The following is an 18834-nucleotide window of genomic DNA, read 5'->3' as shown; positions in this document are numbered from 1 at the left end:
CTTTGGTTGAGAGTGCAATTGACGGGGTGCTTACGCAGTCCTTCCCTTTCTTGTGGATGGCTACAGCTTCGATGATTTCCCTGGCCAGCCTATCTTTTTTTCTTCCAAGGATCGAGATGTTGTCGAGGTTGGCCGTGCACGGGTGCTTAGGCTGGCGGCAATGAAGAGCCAGGAAGCCTGATGTGGCAGTTGCCGCCGAGTCGTCGGGCTGAGGAGTCGGGAATCGCGCGCGTCGAGGGCAGCGGCTCGTGTCGTTCTCTCGGTGGCGACACGCGACAGCGCTCCGGTGCCATCGTCAGGAGAAACGGAAGGGGTGAGGGGGACAGGAGGGTCGGGAAATGGCGCGCTCTCCGGGAAGCGAATGGCTGCTGTTCCGAGTTCGTATAGTTGCTCGAAACTAAGTAAAGGAACGTGGCTACAGGTAAAGGAACGGCAATTCATTCATTCATTCATTCATTTGTTGATTCATTCGCTTGTTCATTCGTGCGTTAATTCATTCATTTGTTCATTCATGCGTTGATTCACTCACTCACTCAATCATAAGATGATTCATTCGTTCATTCATGCACTACGTGGGACAGGTATTTAATGAACTAGGAAAGAATTTGGAGATTTCACAAAGAAACAAAAGGTGACAAAACCAATAAAAAGTGGCGCTTATCACTCATTACCTAATCGTCTCTTCCGTGTTCAACGGCGATTCTGTTTGTTATGCTGCTGCTTCTTTTTTCAAGCAGATAATCTGCCACTGATTTCTACGCGTGGGTCACTTCGAGCACTTCTGAAGTTTATTTTCTTTTCATTTGTCCGAGTTGAATTTCTGAGTGCTCAGTACGTGCGCATAAGTTCGAAATATATGCTTCAGTAATTACACAGAGATACAGTGAACTTTATTTATTTGCGTTGAATTTTTTATACGCGTACTCTGTGGTTAGGCCTCAAACGAAACGAAAACGCATGTACCAAAGCAAGAGAACATATTTTGTTTTGATTTCATTCATTCGTTTATTCGTTAGTTACCTCGTTCTTTCGTTCGTTCTTTCACTGAACCGTTCGCTAGTTCGTTATAGTTCGTTCATTCCTTTTTCTTTTGTTTTTTTTTCAGGGAAGGAAATGGCGCATTAACTGACTCACGTCGCGGTGGACACCTGAACCGCGCTATTAGGGAAGTGGAAAGGAGAAAGAGAGAAAGAGGTGCCGCCATGGAGGGCTTCTGAATAATTTTCACCACCTGAGCATCTTTTACGTGCACTGACATCGCACTGCACACGGGCGCCTATTGCGTTTCGCCTCCATCGAAACGCGGCTTCCACGGCCGAGTTCGAAACCGGCAACTCCGGCTCAGTAGCCAAGCGCCCTAACTCGTTCATTCTTTCGTTACTTCGTTCGTTAGTTAGTTCACTCGTTCATCCGTTCAAGTTGGAGCCAGCGACTCCAACTGGAGTTAGCGCCCATCCTGTCGTGACTGTCTCTGAGCTCGTCTGAAATAAGTTGTGCTGAACTACTTCCCGAAAGACACGTGTGTGAAAGACGCTGGCCGCAGCGGTCGAATCCCGATGGAGGCGAAATTCTAGAGGCCCGTGTACTGTACCATGTCAGTGTACGTTAAAAAACCCCAGGTGGTCGAAATTTTCGGCACCCTCCACTCCGGCGTCCCTCATAACCTGAGTCGCTTTGGGACGTTAAACCCCCATAAATCAAACCATAGTAAGCCTATTTCATTTCTCTTCACAAATCAAATTCATTTTACTCTGTTGCCACCTTACCGGAATTCGCTTGTTTGTTATGACTGCATCCACTGCTTTGCATTTCAACTTCATTAATCAGCTTGATTCAAATTTCTACTATCCCCGCGCATGTGCCTTTAGGAATATTTGCTTTCACCTTTTTCCAGTTAAGGTTGGTGAGGCTCACGCCTTACGGCTCCTGCGTAGGCCCGGGGGCGGCAGGGAGGGGAGCATGTGGCAACTGCATTGAATTTGACAACGGTGAGCAGGTTGCCAGGCAGGTTGTGTTGACGTCACAAGGACACGCGACAACTCTCGGCTAATCATGAGTTTTGTGGGGAATTTGAAATTTCCCGGTTCACTTTGATTGGTCAATTGAGGTCACGCGACCCTGATGACGTTATCATGGTATGTACCAATCAGATAATTTTGTTGTGGAGAAGCCAGAAGCTTTTTGTGAGACGGCAGCCTCAATGCTACAGTATTAAAACAGTTTTCAAAGTAAAAAGTAAAATGTGTTACTCGGTGCCCTGCTCAGCAGATTCAGGATTCATAGCATAGACCGCCAACATCCGGTCACGTGACCAGTCACATGTCTTTCCGTGCCTAGCACCGCCCACGTGACCATGCCCCGGTTGCGATCGTTCTGGTGACGTAGGTCCAGGTTGCAACAAAGTCTGTTTGTCTTATACTTTAATGTAGGCCGTAGTCATTAGCCAAAAGACAGCAAGCACCACGGCGACAGCTTTCGTATAGTTAAGCACATTCCGCAATAGAGCGTAAACTTCTGGTACTTTATTTATGCGCACCTTATTAATGTCAGGAATGTTCAGCAGCAGTTTTCCTGCTCCTCAGGCTCTAGGGGCCGCTCCTCTATTAGTAGCTGGGACAGCGCCGTGTCCCTCCACTGAAGCAAGTGTGAGGAGGAATGGTGGCTGGCTAATACGGCGAAAATCGGAGGCAGCGAAAATGACATTAGGAGCAAACATTTTTGCTGCAGAACGGCAACGCTGCTTTTCCTGTGGAACCGCCCCGGCCAACGTAAAGCGTGCAATTTACAGAAACTCAGCCATGAGCAATGGGAGGCGAAGCTGGCTCCCCCTTCAGCGCCAGCTGATCGGTCGGGCCTGGAGGGCCGTATTCGCCGATGGTTTCCCGGGCCTGGGTGAACCGCCCGAGTAATTACTTTATAGAAATAAATTTAATTCTCTCCCTCTCTTTCTCTTGAGTCGACACTATACACTTCATAGTCATCAGTATCATCATCGTCATCAGCCTGACTACGCCCACTGCAGGGCAAGGGCCTCTCCCATGTCTCTCCAGTTAACCCTCTCCTTTGCCAGCTGCGCCCACCCTATGCCTGAAAAGTTCTTAATCTCATCCGCCCACCTGACCTTCTGCCGCTCCCTGCTACGCTTGCCTTCTCTTATAATCCACTCCGTTACCCTCAAGGATCAGCGGTTATCTTGCCTCTGCATTACATGCTCTGCCAAAGCCCATTTCTTCCTCTTGATTTTAACTAGGATGCCATTAACACGCATTTGTTCTGTCACCCACTTTGCCTGCTTCCAGTCTCTTATCATTACACCTATCATTCTTCTTTCTATGGCTTGCTGTGTTGTCTTTAAGCTGAACCCTTTTCATTAAACCTCTACGTTTCTGTCCCATAGGTAAGTACCGGTAAGATACAGCTGTTGTACATTTTCCTCTTGAGGGATATCGGTAACCTGCTATTCATGATCTGACAGAACCTGCCACATGCACTCCACCCCATTCTTATCCTTCTAGTTATTTCCCTCTCATGATCCGGATAAGCTGCCGCTACCTGCCCTAACTAGACGTATTCAGGAAGGGCTCTTCAGGCAGAGATTACCTCCTTCGCTGGGACACATATGGTGCCCTTCTACTGTGGTGCCAAGAGGCCACTTAATACCAAATAATCTTTAGCCGCTGCCCAACAATCTCCGGCTCCATATTGTTTAGTGTCAACAGCCGCTCAGTAATCTGCGATTCTTTCACCTAATTTTATGGCCTGCCCAGGCTTTGTTCAAGGGTAAAAATTGCGCACTTTAAATCTTGGGACACTGCAACCTTTTAGTTGGATATTTGCAAAATGTGGTGTCTAAAGGGACACTGAGGGAAACACCATCAAATTATTTTTTTCGGTAAAAAAAAAACGATCCTCTGGTTTATTTTTTTATATGTTTGTCCATCAGCATCAGTGGGCGAGCAAATTGAATTTAAAATCTTCCCTTAAGTTGATACTAACTCGTGATGTCCGTTGATACAAACTCGTGATGTCCATAACGAAAAGCAGAGGTTGCCGCAGTCTTGAACTCAATGGCAGCGCAGCCTCTGGTATACATGCCAAGAAATCGGTGTCGGCGCATGCATTTTATTCTGGTTTAAGGTTAAAGTGACATCTGTAGTTCATTTGTTTTCTTGCATGCCTTACAAAAGCTCCACCTTCGGCGAACTGGTCTAGTTGTGATTATATAATGCGATACGCTATCGGTGCAGCCCAACATCTATTCGTTGTCAATGTTCTTCTAGCGTCCCGAAGTGACATTATGAGGGATACCAATAGTGGAGCGCTCCAGATTAATATTGACCTCCTGAGATTTATAATGCCCGCTGACAAAGTGCAACACAGAGGCGTTTCTGCATTTCACTTCCGTAGAAATGCGCCCGCCGTGGCCGAAATTGAACGTTACACCTTGGAATCAGCAGCCGAAAGCGAGAAGTCACTGAGCCACTAGAGCGGGTTCAGTGCAGTTGGGTTTACTATTCGTGTTTACTGCGAAAACAACTTGTGAAGTTATTTTGAGCGCTTTGATAAAATAGATTCACTGATAACAAGGAAAAGTCAAGGAGGCACGGACATCTGAAGGAAAGTAAGACAGCCGCCGCGGTGGCTCAGCCGTTATGGCGCTCGGCTGCTGACCCGAAAGACGCGGGTTTGATTCTGGCCGCGGCGGTCGAATTTCGATGGAGGCGAAATTCTAGAGGCCCGTGTACTGTGCGATGTCGGTGCACGTTAACCCCAGGTGGTCGAAATTTTTGGAGCCCTTCATTACGGCGTCCCTCATAGCCTGAGTCACTTTGGGACGTTAAACCCCCATAAACCAAAGGAAAGGAAAGCTGGCGCTAAAGAACCTTTTTTTAATATGTGTCCCCTTACGTCTTCTTATTCGCTCTTATCTGGATGAAATATGAAGGCTCCCGTCATAAAGGAGCCCACAAAATAATTTATCTGACACGTTTTGTGACTTTGAAGCTTGAGGCCGCTTAATCGCGCTGGGATCATAGAATTTTATATACGACGTGGTGTGGCGGAGAAAAATAAGTAATTAATCTCCTGATAAAAATACAACAGTGCGAAATATATAAAAAGTTCCTTTTTCTTCTGGCAGGGCTCCAGCGAGGGCTCCAGCGAGGAAGTGTGTGTGTGTGCTCAAGTTTTCCACAGAAGCGGGAAAGGAAGAACCAAATATGCTTTGATGAAGGGGCGTGTAGACCGGCTGGAAACCTTCTCGAGAATCTAGCGGTCTTTTTATTCCGTCGCTGTTTTCTTGGTATACTTAGTTTTCGTTCACATCAAGTTGGTCCAAACAGCTTTTGAAAGAGGATATTGAGTTGGCTTGCAACGAATGGCCCCTTTTTCGTTCCCTTTTACATCCCACGTCTCCTTTCGTTCCTTGTTGTCTCGCTGTAAAGGAACGCTGCGTGTTTGAAAGGAACATATTCCAAGAGCAGCCTTTCGTTTTACTGCGTCCTTGTTTTTGTTTCCCCAATCAGCGCCTCCTTTCTCCGGCAAACTGGCCCACTTGACGCAGCGTTTGCAGTAGCCTTTATCCGTGGATGTGGCCGGCTCGACCGTTGAAAGGGCACTTATTACGCTTCGCTGAAAGGAGACGATGAGGAATCCTTTTATTTCCTTCTCTGTAACTTTATTTTCCGATTGTTATGAAGCTCGGACATCAATAAAGAGGCCAGAGTCTCCGAAAAGAGCTGCGCTGCTTTTTCTCCTTTTTTTTTGCAGCAAGATTCCTTTGGAGCACTCTTTTGTGGGCGCTGTCTATAAAGCCTAGCCAGTGCCACGGGCTGGAACACTTTATTTTTTTTATTCTTTTCCCTTCTGAACAAACTTTTTGTCTATTAAGCCCTCGCAGGAAGTCAGTGGCCTCCCGTCCTCCTTATCGCCTTTCAACATGCAGGGCAGAACGGACGATAGTATCCTGGGCGTAGTTGATGGTGGCTAGCACCACCATCAACTACGCTCTTAGCATATAAAATTCATAAGACCGATACTAGAATACGCTGACGCTATCTGGTTTTCTCAATCAGTGACTAATATTGCAAAACTGAACAGGATACAAAGAAAGGCGTTGCAATACGTCCATAAGTATTGGCGCACTGACTCCCACTCTAACCTAGCAGTTGCCTCAGGCCTAGCGACCCTCTCCGCTAGAGCCAAGAACGCATCGCTAAAATTTTTGTATCAGCTGCTACAAAACAGTTATAATACCAAATCTGTCCAAATATATTTCTCCTTCTCAGACTTGACCGACACCGGACAAACATGGGTAAACACTAACTGAATACTCTTTCAATACAGACCGATTTAATAACACATTTTTTCCTTTCGCCATCCGAAATTAGAATCGACAGGGCGCCTCAATTGCCCATGCACAGACTTTTGAAACATTTACTGCAAAGACAGAGGTCATAACAGAAGCCGCATAATGCTCTCACTCTTGTACAATGGGTCGTGAATATTGCTGTATCGTTCTGCTCCGCCATTTTTCGAAACAAAGCGCGCACGTGGGTTTGCGTCATGCTTACTTTGCTCCTTCATTCTCATTGATTACGTCTGTACAAAAAGTGGCATTTCTTTGTATTGTTAATATAGTTACTCTCCTTATTCAATTTACATGCATTGCGTTTTTGCGCTGAGTTACCCCTTTCCGCAATGGTCTGTCGGTTTCATATTCATAACTCTGCTCTGATCATGTATTTGTTCTTGGCGCCATGTGAACTAGCTTTTACGCTTGTTGCCTCGATGAAGCTTTGGACTGAGTGCAAAAATTGTGCACGCCCATCTGCAAGGGCCTCGTGAAGGGGCCTGCAGTATTCAAAATAAATAAGTAGTAAATAAATCAATGAATACAGAAGTGCAGCAAAGCACAAGCAGAGTCAGAGAAAGAAAACACGCGATCTTTGGTGGATTGCTTAAATGAGTTAGCATTGTGAGGTGGTGGTATACTTAAGTTTGTCACAGCGCCGAGCTTTACCGGGGTTTCAAATATCTAAATGCATTAATCAAAAGACTAGCGCATATAACTAGGACACAGACATAGAAGAAGACAGGACGCGCGCTCGTCCTTTCTACCTCTATGTCTGTGTCCTAGTTATATGCGCTAGTCTTTTAATAAATGATGACACACCAACTAGCCAAGCTTTCCGCCTTGATCGCATTAAAATTCTAAAAACTTGCTTGGTTATTACCAAAAGCCAGCTGCAGATCTCTAACGGCAGGTAGGCGCCCGACTGGAGAAGTTAAGAAGCTGAGATTAGAATTTAGTTAACCAGCTTACTTTCGCCCGTTTGCTGACCTCCACCACAACTGGTATTACTGCATATTCCACAAAAGCCATTATTATACCTCAAAAGACTATTAGAAAGATATTGGTAGATTTCGCTGGAACACACTGCATGGCGTCAAAAGGAAGTGAAAACAAGCTCGTCAAAAAAGAATGAGCGCTTTCAAAGGCTCAGCAGGATGACTCCAACAGTCAGGTCGCCGATGAGGTTCGTCGAGTGAGGGATAACCAGACGACGTCGCTGTACGCGGAGGACGCCCAATGGCGGCCTGCCTTCGCTGTGGGCCTTTGCGGCTGTTGCTCGTCACTACCAAATTAAAAAAAAACGATAGCTCTCTCGATGTGCTTATATCGATCCTTGCTGTCGCCTTGAATTATGTCTCCCCAGTCGCCGAAGCTGGAAGTTTGAGCACCTGTTCCTCGCGAAAGCAGCGGCTGTGTTTTTGCTTTTTCTTTCTCTCCCGTTATCGCTGCGCCCATTCCTGCTGCCTGTCCTAAAGCCTTGGACGTGTAATTTTTCACCTGGTTTATTCTGTTCATTCCTGCCAGTGCTTTCAAAAGCCCATCAAGTAGACTAGACCAAATGCGGGATGAAGTTACGGTGTGTGTGTGTGTGTGTGTGTGTGTGTGTGTGTGTGTGTGTGTGTGTGTGTGTGTGTGTGTGTGTGTGTGTGTGTGTGTGTGTGTGTGTGTGTGTGTGTGTGTGTGTGTGTGTGTGTGTGTGTGTGTGTGTGCGTGCGTGCGTGCGTGCGTGTGTGCGTGTGTGCGTGTGTGCGTGTGTGCGCGTGTGTGTGTGTGTGTGTGTGTGTGCGTGTGTGTGTGTGTGTGTGTGTGTGTGCGTGCGTGCGTGCGTGCGTGTGCGTGTGCGTGTGCGTGTGTGTGTGTGTGTGTGTGTGTGTGTGTGTTCTAGATTTTTCGCAGATGCGAATTAAAAAAAAAGATCTTTTTTCGGAAAAGGAAACTTAATTTACGGTGAGGCTTTCGGGCGTTATGGATGACGTGAAATCTGCTTATGGAAGTTCCGCTTTAAGGGATCAATGTGAGCTGGTTAGAACAAAATTAAAAGGAAGTGGTCTAGAGAGGTCACGTATCATTTGGGCGTTCCTGCGCGCATAAGGGCATGCGGGGGGTATCTACGCGGGATTCGGACAGATACACACCGTCTGATAACTTGTGCACTCCTTTCCTGAAGGAACGAGCCTTAGATGCAGACTGCCATACCTGTGAGGGTTGGTAGCGAACTCGTGAGAGCAGAAGCATTGACGAAAGCCGTTGTCTCCAAATGGTTGCATCTGTCTACCGCGAACAAGTTGTGAGATGTGCACAGCTGAGTCAAATAAATCAATTTGCATGCTGTGACAAAATATTAAAAAAAAACACACAGACCACATAGCCTTCAAGCATGGTGCATATATTCGCACGCTAAGAATGCAAAAGGTATGGAAAGGGTTGAAGGTGGCTTGGAGTGCAATAAAATCGTATTTACCTAGTCAGGAAAGTCTTCTCTTTCTCTGTTGATGCCACGCTAACGCAGCCTGGTTTTAGGTGGTCAATGATGGCTGCCACAATTATTTCTCAAGTGAGCTGGTTTTTGTTTTTTTTTCCCACGATTCTTGTGTTCGCGAAGTTTAGAAGCCGGCGCTTGCAGGGTGAGCAGGCACGACAGTGGATGGCCAGTTTGCTAGATTTTTATCTCTAGAAAGACAGTGAGGAGCGGAAAAAATAGCCTCAACTCCTGCTTATTTTTTTTCCCAGTTATTTCTAAGTTGTGCATTATCTGGTGAGCGTAGGGAATGACGGTTAGTATTTTGTTCCGATCTTTTTGATTCGACGAAGTGCGCCTGTGGCTTTGCATGGTATTAAGCATTATCTCGGCTCTCGACGAGGGAAGCATTGGCGGGTACTCCGAAAAGCGCATTCTCTGGCCCTGATTCTGAAAGGAAGTCTCTAGGAGTGCTCACAAGACTTGGTTAGCGCTTTATTGAAGGCGGCTTTAACAATGCTTCTTTTTACTAGCTTTGAGTGTGCGGAGTCATGGGGGATGGCAGGTTTGTTGGGCCCTTGGCTCAAAAGACCAGCAGACATGTTGTGGCGGTAACCTGCAACCTCAGCTCCGGAAAGCGGGTGGAGAAATTCTCCGCAATCTCATGCGTTAAAACCAGGGGCGATAAACACTTTCTGAAGATGGCAGGAACTCATTGCTGCGGCTGTCTAAAACAACAATATAATCGTCCACGTACCGGAAAATTTTCTAGCTTTGCGTTGAGTGCTCTGTCATGCATTGCTAGGCACCGCCGTCGGCACGGTTAACACGAACGCTCGATTGCCCGTCCTGCACTGATGTTACAGCCCCTGAACACTGGCCACTGGGTCCGAGGCTATGCTGCTGTGCACGGTACGTCTGCGGCACCTGTAGACAGCTCGTGCCCTGCTTCAACTCTAACGTTGTCTCAGACCCATGCAGCGGCCGACACCCAGCGGCGCTACTGTCAGTGCAAGACACGCGCTTGAGCGTTCCTCTTTAGCGTGCTGACGGCTGTACAAGTCGCTCAAGATGGGCGCGATACATCATCCGATACAGATACCTCGTTTCTGAATAAAAAGCGAGCCGTTCCACTCAGTGTGGATGGATTTGAGATAAGCGAATAATTATTCCAAAAAGACGCTAACTGAAATGCCGCTGGCATTTTGGAAAGCCAAACTGCCAAGCCGATCAATGCACACACTAACACATCGAAGCAATCCATTCTGAGGGATTGAGTAATAAGCCTTTAACGTCCCAGGAAGGCTCTACTGTTTCTAGCAGGCTCAGTTTGGCGCGTAGAAAAGCTGCAATGGATTTTGCCAAGTTTGTTTTTATCAGGTGATCACGTGGAGCGGGCATTCAGCTTTGTGTGTTGCCCCACCTACGTCATCCTTCTATATGCCTGCTTTTAGCGCCTCATTCAATTTTAGCGGTGCTGATCGTTTCATCTACTTTTTAGCGCTTATTGAATTTTTGCAATATCTTTTGTTGCCTCTTCCATGTCATCTTTTAGCTGATATTATGCCTCGTTTTTAGGCCTTGTTAGCGTATTTGCCGCGTTAGTAGTTGGAATTTGTTGACCCTGCTTTGGCCATTCTTTCTTACGATGGTTTTTTCGTGTTATTTTTGGTTATGCTGTGGTTGAACACTATGGGATTGTCTTATCACAAGTGGCTGCTGCAGATTGTCTTCATATCTGTGTTGTAGGTACGCTTGCGCGTCAGTGCCCTTAAAAATTTATTTAGACAGTCTATAGACTGTCCATAGACTGTCCATAGACTTCTGTTTATAAAGTCTATAAACTCTCTATAGACAAACCCTAGAGAACAGTCTATAGGCAACAAATTCAACAGAAAGTCAGTAGGCAATCTATAGATTTTTGGCCACGCAGTTTAAGTAGTTTTTTCTATAGACCATCTATAGACTACGAATAGCCAAACTAAATGTCTATAGGAAAACTATAGAGTCTATAAGAAAACTATAGACTGTCTATAGACCATTTTTGTAAAGGTGTCCTGTAAAATATAAGACGCTGATAAAAACACTTCCAACATTAAGTTGATAATTCACCGCAGTTGTGCGCATGTGTCCTCGTGTGCAAGCGCTATGCTTCCATGATGACCGACCGGTTTTATCGTAATTTGTATGCTAGAGGCAGTCTACACCTTGGCGGTGGTGTAAAAAGGTCTTCTTGGCATCTCAATAAGAAGGAAAAAAGAGAGCGGAAGCCTTGACTCTTAGCATAGGCGACCTCATGAAGCATACCTCCTCAATCCCTGGGTTAGAACTTCTCAATTTTGGTCGGGCCAGTTGACTTTCTTGAAATTGAAAATTGGTCTTTGGGGAAAGGAAATGGTGCTAAGGCGCCCGTGTACTGTGCGATGTCAGTGCACGTTAAAGATCCCCAGGTGGTCGAAATTATTCCGGAGCCCTCCACTACGGCACCTCCTTCTTCCTTTCCTCTTTCACTCCCTCCCTTATCCCTTCCCTTACGGAGCGGTTCAGGTGTCCAACGGTATATGAGACAGATACTGCGCCATTTCCTTTCCCCCAAAAAACCAATTATAATTATTATTAAAGGAAATGGCGCAGTATCTGTCTCGTACATCGTTGGACACCTGAACCGCGCCATAAGAAAAGGGGTAAAGGAGGGACTGAGACAGGAAAGAAGTGCCGTAGTGGAGGTCTCCGCAATAATTTCGACCACCTGGGAATCTTTAACGTGCACTGAAATCGCTTGAAGTCTTGGGTCTGACGGAAACCCGTCTGGTCGGGATGGTACGAGACGAAAGTAGAAGGCGCCGACCAAAAGAAAGGATGGGATGACGTTTCGGCTCCCCCACGGGAGCCTTGTTCACAATGAGGCGTAACGTAGCTTCGCCGTTTATTTATACACGGCGCATGAGCGAACCCAGGCACCTGGCGTAGACTGGGGGCAAGTTTCCGTCATTCCGATTGAGCGTGTGCGCTGTCGTCTGAATAATCAGCGATTCTAGATAGAGCCGTGACTTCCTGTCCCTTTCTTTTGCGATAACACGTGCCTCTGCCCAGTTTATGTTGTGTGCGGCGGACACCGAGTGCTCGGCAAGCGCATTTTGATCTGCGCGCCGGTTTCTTACGTCACTCTGGTGATAACGTATTCTTCACTTAAAGTCACCCGACTCGCCGATATACACAGTCGGGCAGTCCGCACATGGTATCGAATACACGACACCTGGGAACTTTTCCTTCTTCAGCTTGTCTTTGATTTGCATAAGCTGACTCCTCAGTTTCCGAGCTGGCACGTGCGCGATAGGACCGTAATATGCGCGCCAAAGGTTCGCTGATGCCAGAAACATAGAGAATCGCGGCTCGTTTCTGGGTAGCGGGATTAGCTTGCAGCCTGCTACGTTCCATTTGGCGGTGTGCAGAGTCGATGACGTGTACAGGATAGCCACAGGTGGACAATTCACGCCGTACGCGCACATCTTCAGCAATCCGGTCTTCTTCTCTGGAATACATTTCTTTTCGTCGAAGGAGCGATGACACCACAGACCGTTTCTGGCAATAAGGTTGAACGGACTTAAAATGGAGGTAACGGCCGGTGCGCGTGAGTTTTCTGTAAACGGTGAAATTTAGACGTGAGGACTGTCTGGAAACAGGTATATCTAAAAAACGGGCGGCGGCCGTCGATTTCCTCTGCAACGGTGAACTGTATGCTAGGCTCCAAACTGTCGAGCTGAATAGTAAAGTCATGTAATGCTTCTTTCTTCAGGATGCAAAAGCAAGCGTCCACGTACCTCAGGAACACTTTTGGGGCAGGCGTGAATGACGCAAGAGCACGGCCTTCGATTTCCTCCATGGCCAAGTTAGCGACTGTCACCGAAATCGATGCACCCACGGCGACTCCGTGAATCTGCCTGAACGGGACATCCTCAAAAGTGAAGTGCGTGTTTGACGGGAAGAATCTGAGAAGGCGGGTCAGGTCATGCACATCTATCGGAATCCTTTCTGGCAGTGATAGGTCTGATTCAAGGGCGGCGATGCATACTTCCACGGCAAGGTCAATCGGCACACTTGTGCAGAGTGACTTCACGTCGAATGAGACCATTTCTCCGGCGTTGATTGTAAGGTTTGGAACCTTTTCGATGAAGTGATGAGTGTTGCGTAAGTGTGTAGGGCCCCTGCCGAAGAGGGGAGAGAAAGCTCTGTGTAGAAACTTGGACAGATTCTGAAAAGGCGAACGCGTAAAATCCACGCAGAGGGACGTCAGGCTTGTGAATCTTTGGTAGGCCGTAGATCGCCGGGGCTCAACCATTATGGCATAACAGGTAGAAACACAGCGACCTGTGCTGCGGGGGCACTACTCGAAAGGCGTCGGCCAGCAATTTCTGTAGTTCTCTCTGCACCTTGGCCGTCGGATCTTGAGCGAGACGAGCGTGTTACCGTCTTCCAAGAGGGTCAGCATTTTCTTTTTGTAATCGCACTTGTCAAAAAGTACAGTGACATTCCCGTTGTCGGCCGGAAGTATCACAATGTCTGGATTGGTGCGGAGGCTTGTAATAGCTTCTTTTTTTTTTTTGGCGCGTAAGGACAGAAACCGAAGAATGCAGAAGCAGCTTGGAAAGGACGCTGACCACGTGTGTGCGGGCTTCGTCTCGGCGCGACGGGTCAACCTGGTTCAAAGCATTCTCTGCAGCACATATAACCTTCCTGGTGTCGTGGGCGGGGCCAGTGTTGAAGTTCAGGCCCAGGCTCAGGACAGACATCTCCGCCCTGTTCGGCTGTTAGGACGAAAGGTTCTGCACAAACGCTTTCGGGGCATCCGAGGAGCTGTCTCCCCGGCTCCACCTCAGCCTCTCCAACTTGTTCTCGTGAGCAAGCTTAGCTTGTCGCGTCCGAAGGCCAGCTTGGAAGTTTGCATGCAGTTGTATGCTAGGGAATTCTTCCGGCGGTTGAACTCTAACTGTCGTCTTGCGAAAAACACATCGTTTTACAGCTTTCTGATTTTGTCTTTGCATTCCAGGATCCTGGCCTGTAGAAGCTGTCGTTCCGCTTTTGGGACTACACACAACCCAAACCTTGTACAAACCGGCCGATGCAGTATTAATGAATGGGGAATCAAACATTGGGCTTTGCAGGCGAGGTTGAACTGAAGGTGCCCTTTGAATGCAGTGATCCGGGTTGTCAACGAAACGTAGCGTCGTGTCTCAGTGATGATGGGTTGGCCATACGCCTGGCGAATATGCTTCAAGTCCAGAGTCTGACGGAACCCGTCTGGTCGGGATGGTACGTGGCGAAAGTAGAAGGCGCCGACCAAAAGAAAGGATGGGATGTCGTTTCGGCTCCCCCATGGGAGCCTTGTTCAGAATGAGGCGTAACGTAGCTGCGTCGTTTATTTATACACGGCGCATGAGCGAACCCAGGCACCTGGCGTAGACTGGGGGCAAGTTTCCGTCATTCCGATTGAGCGTATGCGCTGTCGAAGATCGAGCCGTGACTTCCTGTCCCTTTCTTTTGCGATAACCCGTGCCTCTGCCCAGTTTATGTTGTGTGCGGCGGACACCGAGTGCTCGTCAAGCGCATTTTGATCTGCGCGCCAGTTTCTGACGTCACTGGTGATCACGTATTCTTCGCTCAAAGCTACCCGACTCGCGATGTACACAGACGGGCAGTCCGCACATGGAAGCAATGTCATCGCACAGCACACGGGCGCCTTAGCGTTTCGCTTCCATCGAAACGCGGCTATCGCGGTCGGGTTCGAGCCCGGATACTATGGATCATTAGCCGAGCGCCCTAACCACCAAGGCGCCGCGGGCGTGAAAGAAATTAGATTTTGGGGTGGGCTGCTCATACCTGGCATTAAAATTGAATGAATGAATGAAAGTAAAAGCCGTTCATGTGCTTGCGCATGCAAACCTGGAAACCTTCTCATTTCCGGCACGCAATGCGACGGAAGAAGCGTTATCTGTATCGCTCTCGCCGCAAATGTACACGCTGTGCTGTGCGCAAAACAGTGCAAATGAGGAAATTACACTCATAAAGGTCTCGATGCCTTGCGGAGTAAGGTTTCGTTCTCATTAGAGGCTCAGATATCCCATACTTGAAAGTGTTGCTAAGCGTTTCTTTCGCACTGACAAGCACCGACGCACCTCTGCTAGCGCACTTACGCTCTTTTAAAAGACGACCGCTGCTGCGAACGAAGCTCCTAGCCTCACTAAGCCCTGTGACATCCCATTTAATAGCCGCTCGTTCCTCGAACATCACTGCTAGGCTAGCCTCACTAGATAAGGTCCTAGCGTTAAACGCTGCAATGTTCGGTTTCCACAAAAGACGGCCTATCCAGAGCCAGTCATTCTTAGCACCCTCCGCTGCATCACAGGTCTGACCGCCCCCTTCGCCAGTTGGTCTGCAGCCGCTGGGGATTTGGGGCTGAGGGTTAATTGGTCTGTTCAGAGAAGGTTGTGGCCAAATACTGCACCAGGGTGGCCAAGTCCTGCTCAGGTGAGGGAGTGCACTGAGTGCATTGGGGCTCATTCCGATCCTTACTCGGCCCTTTTACGTATCCATGAACGAGAGCGCTATGAGATGCGGTAGCCTTTCTTTTATGTAATTTGGGGCGGCACTCACGGAGCGAGACAGAACGAAATAGAATGTGTTTGAAGGACCACACGTTGTAGTGGTGGCCCGTAGGCATTCATGGCTTGCGGCTCTATAGATGCGTTTCGCAACTTGGTTCCTTGAAAATTAATTGCACCTATCTTCTATCGCAGAGAGGTTCTCGTTGTAATGAGTCAGAGGTCACAGCAATGTAAGGATCAGATTACCTGACGAAACTGCGGAAAGAGAGCCAGAATAAAAAGAAAACGTTTTAAGCTCTATTCGTCTCAAGGTCTAGAAACAGGTCCCAACCACGTAGTGTTGTCCTTAAGATACACGTCTCTTGCCATGGTATCTTGCCGGGGTATGATGTAGTTACTTGGCATTTCTGTTTATGGCAACAGTTCATCATTAAAGGTGCTCAGTCGACGTTTCGCACTCCCATCTGTGTCGGTCGCATGTGGCGTATTTCGGCGCCCCTTCCTTCTTGGTGTGGAGATAGGAGATAGGACGGACACATTGAAGGAGCACGGCACAAAGCGCTCTCCCGTGTTTACCTTGTGCTGTGTTTTTTTCTGAGGTCCCTCATGTGTGGCGCCATATAGCTTTATGCACCAGCCACACCAACCAGCAAGTTGTCTGTAGTGTAATGACCCGGCTGTCTCTGTCTGTCTCTGCTACGAAGCCTCGTAAATTCCAGTATACATGCTGCAAGAATCACATGTTTATTGGTAAAAAGCTTTGAGATTTGTTCACTATACGTAGATATTGACTTATAATAAACTCTAACCATAATCAACTCTATAAATACGGACTATACATAACTTCATTTTCAATAGCTTGTGATATAGCATAAAATGCCGCATGCGATTCTAGGTATACCGGGTACGGGCAGATTAGTGACAATTACTTTTTAGACAAAATTGAACCTTGCAGACTATACGAAGGTTATGGACAAAGTATCGGGAATTACGTACCTTTTAATCAGACACGTACGTAGCCAGGAATCTTTTTCGGGAGGGGCCCAAGGTAATTTCTTCTAGCTTGCTTGAGGGGGAGGGGGGGGGGGGAGGGGGGGGGGGCTCGGTCTCCCTTAGATACGTGCCTGCTTCTAATATTAATCAACCTGCCGCAGAGCCCATCTCTTGTCTTTTCCTTCAATCTGGGACGACCGCGCCAGTGTAAGCTCTGCTTTCTAACGTACACAAACATTACGCATATCCGCATGTAAATATAGGTGTGTACAGACACACAAAGCTAACAACGCTCGGCATAATAACGCAGCGTTGCACGTAGTTGAAGGTTTTCGCTCGGCGGTAAGACGATCTGACACGCTCTGCCGCGTCTTAATTAAGGCAGGGCTGCTGGCGCTGATGAGCAACGCTCAGCGGACGCTTAGGGCGCTTGTTAGGTGCGCAAATGGAGCGGAAGGCAGTCCTTTTTCGCTAAAGACTCTGGCTTTAGGCACTACACTTGGCTACGTAACGAAATGCCGTGCAATATTAGGCGAAATTAGAGGAACGCCTACCTAATTGCTGGTCTGCAGACGTCATTCGGCTGCACACAAGCAAATAACGATTTCTTATTCAGGTACGTGCAGGCTTCATCTTCTCTGCTGACAGGGATGTTTTATTGCGCCGCGAGTAGTGCTAAAGCGCAGTCTGTTAATAAGTTTGTGCCGGAACAGACTGAATGAAGTATACCTAGAATAAAGAAGTTAGGAGCACAGTGGAATCACGCAGGGAACCGCTTTGTCCTCAAAAGCCAAGGTATTAAGAAGCTGCGACGAAATGTATATACTCTAGCGGCAGTCGCCCTACTGGTTAGTGCCGGCAGTATTCGGACTGCGGCATCTGGTTGCTGAGGTATTGACTCAAGGTTAGCCTAAAAGTGTAAACAGGCAGAGAGTGGGACCCGATGTTCGTTGAGAAACTGGCTATTTCGAATTAGTTATAATAGAGACAAAAAAGTTTAAGTAAAGCGACATCCATGGGGAGTTCGTTTAACAGTACCTCTTGCTGGGCCAGCTGGTGTAACATTTTGTAACAAAAGAAAAACAGGGCTAATTTTTACACAAACCTCCCAGGAGGACCAGACAGGACGGGCGCTGGTAAGAAAGGACAGCGCCCGTCCTGTCTGGTCTTTCTGCGTGGTTTGTGTAAAAATTAGCGCTGTTTTACTTTTGTTACACAATCCATGGGGAGCTGAAGTTATAATGTATGCCCTCTTCCTAGCGTTTCTCTGCAGGCAGCACAGAAAATTTGGAACACTGCGGCCTCAATTCAATGCGCACATACGTGAACGGGGAGAGCACGTTCATTCAATTAGCCGGCGGTCTAATTTCGAGCTGGGAGGACTGGGAAATAATGTGGCGGTTGTGAAAGCTTAAGGGCACACCCAAGTTTTACAAGTACCGCTGATAGTGACATGAAAAGCTGCAGACAAAATAATTCAATCTTGCTTCGTACCTCTGCATGTACCCGAACCATTTCTTTAGTTTCTCTATAGAAATGCGCCTTCGGAGGTGTCGCTGTTTGCGCGTGGCTTCTCCAATGCCCCCTCTGGGCGACGCTTCTCTGCAATGCGATTTCTGAGCGCAGCTGCCGCGTACTATGAGCGACCACGCAGTGCCTAACGCAGGCGGCTCCAGTCTCGCTGTCTTGTGTTCGTCTATTCGCGCTGCTTTTTTATTATTATGCGGCTCTGGGGTTCGGCCTGGGCAGCGCACACCGCGCTCCGCTGCATGCCGCTGAGCCTCGCCTCATGTGAAGGGACGGCGGCACACGCTACTCTCTTATCGCGTCCCCGCCGCGAAGCCAGTCTTCAGGCTGCCGCCGTGCTCTCCTCCTTCTCAGTCCCTCCATTATCCCTTCTCTTACGGCGCGGTTCAGGTGTCCGCCGATGCGGGAGACAGATGCCGCGCCATTTGCTTTCCCCAAAAACCAATTTAAAATTTCAATTTCCGCCCGCCGCGGTGGCTCAATGGTTATGTGCACTTCGAATTTCAATTCGGTTCCTGTGTTCGGGTGGTGTTAATTAGTTAATGCCCATATATGCTAAATTGGTCATTCTCTATTTTACGTTCGTATGTCCCTGGAAGTCCTCATACCCCTCCTGGCACGATGATGCAGCGGTTAATTGGTGCGCCACTGCCATGACGTAGCAAATGTTGCCATCGTTAGTGCTTGTGAGGTTCAGGCTGCTGCTCTTCCTGAGCAACGGCTTGTGAACAACCATTGAGTGAAGTGCCACCTGCCATGGTTTGAACTTGTTCACAATCCGGTGGGTGAATAAGCAGCCTGCCACAAAGCAGGTTTCAGACAAATAAACAAAAAAGCGAACGCACAATGGCTAAACGCAGGGAATAACCACTATATGTGCTAGTGCACTAACAACTTCT

General features: G+C 47.9%; 1 protein-coding gene across 1 annotated transcript in view; it reads left to right on the top strand.

The window, feature by feature from the left end:
• The window catches only part of LOC144106682 (uncharacterized), a 105509-nt gene that overhangs the window by 71176 nt on the left and 15499 nt on the right, over positions 1-18834 (top strand). The window lies entirely within an intron of this gene.

This window comes from Amblyomma americanum, chromosome 10 (assembly GCF_052857255.1).
Source record: "Amblyomma americanum isolate KBUSLIRL-KWMA chromosome 10, ASM5285725v1, whole genome shotgun sequence".
Classification (NCBI taxonomy): Eukaryota; Metazoa; Arthropoda; class Arachnida; order Ixodida; family Ixodidae; genus Amblyomma; species Amblyomma americanum.
This window is presented reverse-complemented; position numbering and strand designations above follow the sequence as displayed.